Source organism: Aptenodytes forsteri, unplaced genomic scaffold (genome assembly GCF_000699145.1).
Source record: "Aptenodytes forsteri isolate BGI_AS27 unplaced genomic scaffold, ASM69914v1 Scaffold651, whole genome shotgun sequence".
Taxonomy (NCBI): domain Eukaryota; kingdom Metazoa; phylum Chordata; class Aves; order Sphenisciformes; family Spheniscidae; genus Aptenodytes; species Aptenodytes forsteri.
Window position 1 is genome coordinate 182,303 of NW_008794079.1, and position 7,921 is coordinate 190,223.

The window sequence follows — 7,921 nt, forward strand, 5'->3', positions numbered from 1 at the left end:
TTTTTTTTTTTCTTTCTTGTTTACCTCTCCACAAAGTGGAGTGAATCATACATCAATGAAGTTTATTTTATGCCCAGCCTCTTCATCTCTGCCGTTGTTTCTAAGGAATTTGGTTCTGGGTCTTACGGAAAACGGAGCGAGCAGCCCTCCGTTCTTGCTGGATGAAGCAGGAAGGCAGGGCGGGGGATTTCGAAGGGACAGTTTCACAGTGGAAAAGTGTTTCCTCCGCACTGTGTTCCAAAGCCTCCCTTTTCTTGGATTTCATTACTATATCTTGTGCTTGCAGATCACTTCTCTAGCACCTCTGGTGTTCATGGGAGGGGAGAGAACCTGCTTCGTCTCCAAGGTCATTCTAGATGATTCTCTTCACCTTCTATTTGCCCCAGGTATGAGTGCCCAGCCTTGCATCTAGGCTGTGCTTCTCCTCAGGCTCTTTGCAAGGGGAGAAAGAAAAGTAGATTGTCCTTCTAACCTGTTGGTAAATGGCAGCAGGTAAAAGATTTGTGCGCCATTATCGATATTGCAGTTTCATGGGTCTACAGACAGCAGAGGTGGCTCTTTCTGTTTTCCCTTTCAAGTGAGCTAAGTGACTTGCCAAGCATGGCTTTGAATGAAAAACTCATGTGCAGCCAACCTTGAGTGACCAAAAAGCTACCTTAACAAAGCGTACCCAACGTGCTTGTAGCCAGCTGCACTCCTTTCCTAAAAACCAAACCAAAACGAAATCTTCATTAGTCCTCCAGCAGTTGTACAAGTTATATCGGATGACTTGTCAGTAGTGAGCCCACTGTTAACTCCGCAGCAGGATAAATTTGTGTGTCCCCGGATTGGAAGCCCTTTTTTCCACTTTCCTGGAAAAGCAATCAGCTGCCTAAAACAATTAGTTTGCCACTCACTGTGACGCATCGTGTCTTTTGGCAGCTCTGGTCCCAGCCGTTATCACAAGAAGTTCGTGTGGGAGGCTTCTGCCTTTGCACGTTTGTTTTCCGTCCATTGCAGGAAGAAAAAGCAACATCAAGAGCCATCTTGAAACCCGGCTGCCAGTCTTGTGGTCCCAGCACATGGTGCTCATCTGAATTTCCGTGGCTTTTGCAGTCCTGCGGCACGTTTCGAGATTAAGTGTCTAGGCTTGGACCCCCGCATTAAGGATGAGAGCATTCACAAATGCATTATAGGTCTCTAGGCTGCATTCTGGCTGCTCCATTGGCTCTCGCCAAAGCGAACATTAGCATTATTAATTATAAATGGTCTGTAAACCACTAGGTGGAGTGCCTACAGCAGTACTTCGAGCTCTGCTAATAGCAGAGAACTGACAACCTCTCTCAAAGCAGAGAAGCTTCCCCCCTCCTTTCAGGAAGATAGCTATTGACCAATTAATAAAAGATGTGTTTTGCACTTTTTTGAAAGCTTATCAGGTAAATAGGCTCCTGTAAGACAATGAAAATTAAACGATTTATTTGAACTGCGAGTGTTGTGCAACGGCCTCTTAGCAGGTCTTCGTCTTGAGACCGATGCCTGGAAGAAGTAGTGCAGTACCAGCTGAGCCAGCCGAGCAGCCGCCCGCTCCCCGAAAGGGCGGCTGCCCTTGGCCGTACCGGCTGCTGCGCATGTGCTCCGGCTCCGTACCGCGCCTTGGCTCTGGTACTCTGCCACGAGAGCTGGTTTGATTGCCAGCACAGCAGAAAACATCCAACAAAAAGAACTGGGGGAGCAGCGCGCGGGGCAGGTTCAGCAGAAGGTCTGGGAGCGCAGGAGCGGGGCAGTGGGACCACCGCTTCTCGGCCCTGACAGGCTGCCGGGCTGAGCTGCGTGGGGGGACCTACCCCGGGCAGGTGCTGTGCAGGCTCTGGGTTGGAACATCCAGCTGCAAGCTCTCCGTAGCTTGTAATAGCGTAACAACCTCTGCTTGGTCGAATATACTCCGTTCTTCCTGGCTACTTCTCCATCCTTCACAGCCATTAGTAAGTGGTTTTTTTTAGTCTTCTGCAGGTTCTCCCTATCTCTCAATAAACACAGCTTTTGGGTCTGCATTTCATTATCTTTTAATTTTTCCCATCTCCGTTACTCGTACCGGATCCCTGTACTTGGATTGCTGTTCCTTTTCTGGAGGGCAGAGTTTGCAAGCCGTTTTTCATGTCTTCGTTTTCTCAGGAACTTGGGGTTAAAAATCCTCTTCTTGCTTCTTGAATAATAATACATCCAATTCACTTAGGGTTAGTCTTTTTAGTTCTGGATCTGTGGCGTGCTTCAAAGCATCAGCTGGTTCTTACAATATCATTGACGCTTGTTTTATTGACAAGTTTTTTTAAATGTTCTTGACGGCCTGCTGGTTTACATCATGTTGCATCTCTACAGTAGGGCTATTCCAGGTTCTTCTCCTTCCCCTTCACCACACCGATGTCAACAGTCAACCTCCTCTAGCATCTGCTCAGCTACGATCATTTCGCAGGTGAAACGGGGTGGATTAGGACCTTCAGCTTGTGCCTGTTGTGCTGCCGCTTCTCGGTGAATCACTACGGCTGGCAGCAGCCAGAATCCTGTTGGATTCCTGCCTTAACTGCACCACAAAGTGCGCAGAGGTCTCTGTTGCAAATTCTGTGGGAATAATGGCTTTTAATCCTCCAGCGTGAAGGCTTGAAATACGTTAATGGCTCAATACGGGAACCGTTTGTATCCCCACGAGGTGGAAGAGACTTCAGTTGCGATGCAGAACTTCCAGACAGACCTGCTGCTTCATCGGCTGTTAATGCAGACAGACGACTGCGGGCTATTGCTGTGCAGGCACCGGTGTGCAGGGGAATGGGGGGGAAAAAAAAACCCCGTTCACGCTGCAACAGGCTCGGACTCGGTGAGGAGGAGGCCAGCTGTCGAAGAAACTCTGGTGCGTGTCGGTCTTTGAGGGAGAAGTGTAATAACGCTGACCTCCTCAAGTTTTTCTACAGAGTGTGGTTCAAACTTCCTTGCACTGGTCTTGCACACCCTAACTTCTAGAAACGACCGCCAAGCGTTCAAACGCCAGAGTGGATTGGCTGAGGTTATTTGTGTGAAGTGAACTTCAGCTGAACGTCTGAGGTTTTTTCAACTGTGAGTTAGGTTAATCTTGCGGTAAAAACAGGATATTTTTGTTTGGCTGAGTGCAAGATTACTATGAATGAGGAGTGGTGGCTCTGAAAATGAGCTTGCAATGGGACCAAAAGATCCTGCGTTCGTTCTCTTTTGATGCTAATGGTTATACGTGGGAGATCTCAGTTAGCTGTTGGCTTTGTAAAAGACGTAGGTCCGGCCACAACCAGAGGAGTGTGTCTAGGTCTAGGTATCAGCAGCGTAAGGACGTTGAACTGTTGCGCAAACTTCAGGAACAGAAACACGAATGACTAAAGAGAGAGAAAACTTGCTGAGTAACGAGCGACCGGAGGAGCTCAGCCTTCTTTACTGAAAGTAAACAGTGACATCGTCTCCAAAGGGACGAGGGTGCCGGAGCCATAAAGCTATTTCTTAGTGCCTGAAACACTCCATTCTTATGGAGAATCCATATCCCCCCGTCTAAAGGTGTACTTTGAATTGGGGGAAGGGGGGTCACTTTAGCTAAACACACCAGGTGTAATTTATATTAAGCTGCTTTGTTGGCATAAAAAGAAGTTTACGGTCACAGCTTGTCTTCTGTCGAAGTAAGATCCTTGGAGCATATTGAAAATGCATATGGGTTGAAGCTAGTGGAGAGAAAGTTGTTCTGGAGGTTTTTACTGGTTTGAGTTGGATATCATCTTTGGCACATCCAATGTAATGCTCATAGTAAGTGTCTTTTTATTGCACAGCTGTGAACAGACCTTCTCAAATCTCACATTGACTCAAAAAGTCTGCCTGAAGGACTGAGGAATACAATCAAACACATCTCCGCTGTCATGTAATAATGCGTGTCTGGATAATTTGCCGTCAGTCTCTAGCACTGGCAGCAAATGATGGAAAGTAGGTAAACTGAACTTTGGATGTGAAAATATTTATTCTTCCTTGTCAGCAGCTCCTTCAGCAGAACTGGATAGTGCTCCCGAGGGGCTGAGGTTTTGTGAGCTAGGACATTGCTTCCCTGGAGCACAGGGGCGTCTCACCTGCTTGGGTTTGGTTAATCGGCACTTCTCTGCTCTTAGTCTGACATATTTGGAGGGGGGGGGGTGTTAGTTTTAGGTGGGTTTTTTTGCTTCTCCTGGAAAACAGAAGTCCCTTGTCTTCTTCCAGGTATTTTATGGGCCTCCAGAGATTTTTTTTTTTTTTTTTTTTAAATAAAGGCAAGCAAGCTACGGGTGAAACAAGTGTCTGAAACGGCCGTGAGCTTTAGGGAAGATTTTAATGCTCTTTGTGGCCTCCTGCCTTTCTGGCTTTTGGAGTTAATGGTCGCATTGTATCACGATTTCTTTGTCCTTCTGGTTACCTCATGGAGAAAGATGTGCAAAAAGAGCAAATCTTCTCATTCTGGGGAACATAAAGCCTGGGGCTCCCTTGCCTCTTGCTGAAGAAACAAGGAGTCACCTTTCATTCTGGCACCGGTGCTGCAGCAGAGCTTTCATCCGCTCCAGCTAGCTAAAGGGGGATCTGGAGTCGAGGTTGGGAGTGCGTCACTGTGCTTGGTTATGCTCCTCTGTTGTTCCCGGCTGCTTTTTTCAGATAGTTAACCATCTGAAAATTACTTCTTTTGCTGATTTCCACCCCCCCCCACCCCACCCCCCGTTTATCATGAAGGGAAATTTATTGGAGCATATGAAGACAACCCCTTCAGGCAGTTCTGTGTAGATTAAATAAGTCACAGTGAGGCCTTGAATTTTGGTTTCGGTTTTGTACTCTACTTCACACAGCTTATTCTAACACATCCCTTTCACTTTCCTGTTCTCTAAGTCGTGGTATCTCATGCAAGTCCACTGTAGAAGTGATTCTTTGAAACTGTCACCGTGCAGCCTGGCAGTCCCGCAGCCTGACGTCGCATGGACTCCTCGGGGGTCGCAGCGGCTGAAAGAGCCCACGGTTTGAACACTTGCTTTTCCCAAAAGCGAAGAGCAAAGGTGACCAGGTAACGCTGCAAGCCTTGTCAGAGCTGGGGCACCAAGGCTTAGTACAACCCTTCCTCTCCTTCCCTCCAGGGTCAACACAATTACTGCCCAGTTTAGGCATCAGTTACTTAACGTCATCTCTAACTTCTTTGTGCTGGTATTTGGGAAGCGCGTTGGAAAGTATTGCTTTTTACTCTGCAGCACCATCAGCAGCTTCTTATCAGTGCTGAGGCTTTGCTAGAAGAGTTATTAACAGGTTGACTGTAGTAAGTCATCTTGATATTAAAGCGTATTGCGTAACTTAAATGCTTAATTTACCAACAGCCAGTATGCTTTTTCTCGCATGTGAAGTTTTGTGCTAAAAGCGTCACTGTTAGTATCTTTTCTATTTCTGATTGCTTTTATCTTTTAGTATTTTAAAATTGGAAAGTCATCAGAAACCACCATGGGTGGAAGGATAGGAACCCCAGCTCCAGCGGGGGGGGAACGGCATCCGCTTGAACTCCGTCCCTTCAGCTGGGAGGCCGTTGCCTTCCAGAGATGTCTTCAAGCAAAGAGTGGTTATTAATTACACTAAATTCTGAGCAGGTTACTGACCTAGAATTTCGGCAGTTTCTTTTGGCTTCCGTTCTGCTTTCTTAGCTTCTGAAGCAGTGACTCATCTAAGCCAAATGTTTTCTTCTGGGCTTTTTAACTTGGAACTGTTTAGATTTTAAACTGACAGTTGCAATTAAAGCTGGCTCTCGTGGTGCCGCCCTAGCTGTCAGGTAGTAAGCACCATTTAACTGAATGTAATGTTCTTTCCCAGCTCCAGGTCTATCAGTGTCTTTCTGTAATTCCTCATCTCTCGTGACCTGCCTGCGGCTCTGCAAGGAGAGGGTTTTAGCTTCACCTTAGGTGCGGTGGCACGCTTGTCTTTTTGGACTGTAAACAACTCAGGAAGACAACACTTGGACTTCTTTTTATCTATACGCGTCTGCTGCAGGAATAGGCTGGTAGATAACGGATTTCTGTGCGGCTGTGGCATTGCCCTGGCAAAGCATTGCGGTAATTACTAACGTTACAAGCATAACAAAATGAGCCTGAACGCTGGCTGCGTAAGGAGGGTGGAGAAACCAAACCAGCCCTCTGAATGGAGACACTGTCTCTTGATTTGGAAATGTTTGTCCTGACGAGCTCTTTTGTAGGGAGGAAGGAGATCTCTGCCTGCTAGCGCCTGCCTCTCCCGGCAGTGACCGCGCGCGGTGCTCCCCTGCCTGCAGCTTTCCCAAGTGCTACTGCCCTCGTGCAAAGCGCGGGGCAGGAAGGTGAGACGGGGAGGCTGTCACTTCCCAGTGATTCATCGGCTCTGCTTGGGTCCGGTGGGAGCCCAAGTGTATCCGTAAGTTTAATTTTAAACAGATTGTTGAAAGCAGCAAGCTAGCCGTGGTGTCTGCACCTGTTTTTATCGGTTTTCTCCATGTCTCCTTCAGGGATTGTGTTCGCTTTGGCTCAGCGCGTGAAGCTCTGCCATGGGACGCTGAGAGCACTTCCTCCTGACCAGACTCTGTTTACAAGGCCCCGCCGCTTTTACAAGGCCCCAGTTGCTAACAGAATTTAAAAGTTAAAATTTCTCTTGACAAAAATAAATCTAAACAGACACAAGAACTTGGCCTTTTGCAGTATAATTCCTCCTCACCAGAATTAGTTTACCGTATGCAAACCCCCAGTAAATCATACCAAATAATTTTGACCCGTGTAGCTTGCTTTATGGTTTCAGGGTTCCAAAAGCAACATATATATTATCGTTTGACACTGACCTAAGGGGATAGAGTTTGCATTAGAACATTTGTTGAAAAGATTGAATCCATCAGTGTTAGGTGAGAGAAAAGCTGAGCTAGGACATAATGAAGCCAACTAGGTGATATCCAAGTTTAGTCACCATACTCAGAAAGGCCTCATTAACAGAAGCCCTCCCACCTTCGGGGAGTAAGGTGCTCTGGTTCAAAGCTGCTTAAAATCGTCTGGGAGATGAGTAACTGCATGGCTTTTAGTCCTAGACCTAGAATTAGGCAGAACTTTGCAGCCCTGCTTCTCTCTTCACCTTTCCCCAATAGCTCTGAGAGCGCAACTGTTTTGTTCTGCATATCTGTTCTGCATGTCTATCCTGGCGTGGAAAAAATGAGGCCCAGTCTATATAGCAAAGGCATAAAATCTGTAAGATGATCTTCTGTGAAATTGCTGGCCAGGTATTTTCTGTGTTTTACACCATGCTTTATGAGTCCGTAATATCTTGTGTCCCGTTTCTGCAGCCTGGCCAAGCGGTGCGAGGTGTTTCGGCGCAGGAGGGGACGCGGTCTCCTAAGTCGGAACTGGAATTTCTGCCGCTTTTTGAGCTCGCACTGCAGGTTACTGTACCCTTTACGTTTGAACCAAGTTTTAACTTTTTGGTTTTTATACACCAGTCAGTTTACAGGCAAACTTGACCTTTACCTCTAAATAGCACCCAGTAGTGACCCGAGGTACTTCAAAGACCCCGTCGGCTTTGTTGCAGCAAGCCGTGCCGGTTAGGGTAGTAATAGCAAGTAACATTTTACTTCTCATGTACTTTTTTTGTTTGTTTTTTACAACATCTTTGCTAGGAAAGAGCAGCGCAAGTGAACATGCGGAGAATGATTGTGGGCAGTTGTCGTGGTTTAACCCCAGCCGGCAACTCAGCCCCACCCAGCCGCTCGCTCACTCCCCCTCGGTGGGATGGGGGGGAGAATCGGAAGAGTAAAAGTGAGAAAACTCGTGGGCTGAGATAAAGACAGTTTAGTAGGGAAAGCAAACGCTGCGCACGCAAGCAAAGCAAAACAAGGAATTCATTCACTGCTTCCCATGGGCAGGCAGGTGTGCAGCCA

General features: G+C 47.1%; 1 protein-coding gene and 1 long non-coding RNA gene across 5 annotated transcripts in view; both read left to right on the forward strand.

Moving 5' to 3' along the window:
* The window catches only part of HSF1 (heat shock transcription factor 1), a 75,727-nt gene that overhangs the window by 31,197 nt on the left and 36,609 nt on the right, over positions 1–7,921 (forward strand). The gene's annotated exons all lie outside the window — the stretch shown is intronic.
* On the forward strand, positions 4,282–6,679 carry LOC103893257. Its single transcript, XR_657247.1, has 2 exons — positions 4,282–6,420; positions 6,512–6,679. It is a non-coding gene; the product is annotated as an uncharacterized LOC103893257 (long non-coding RNA).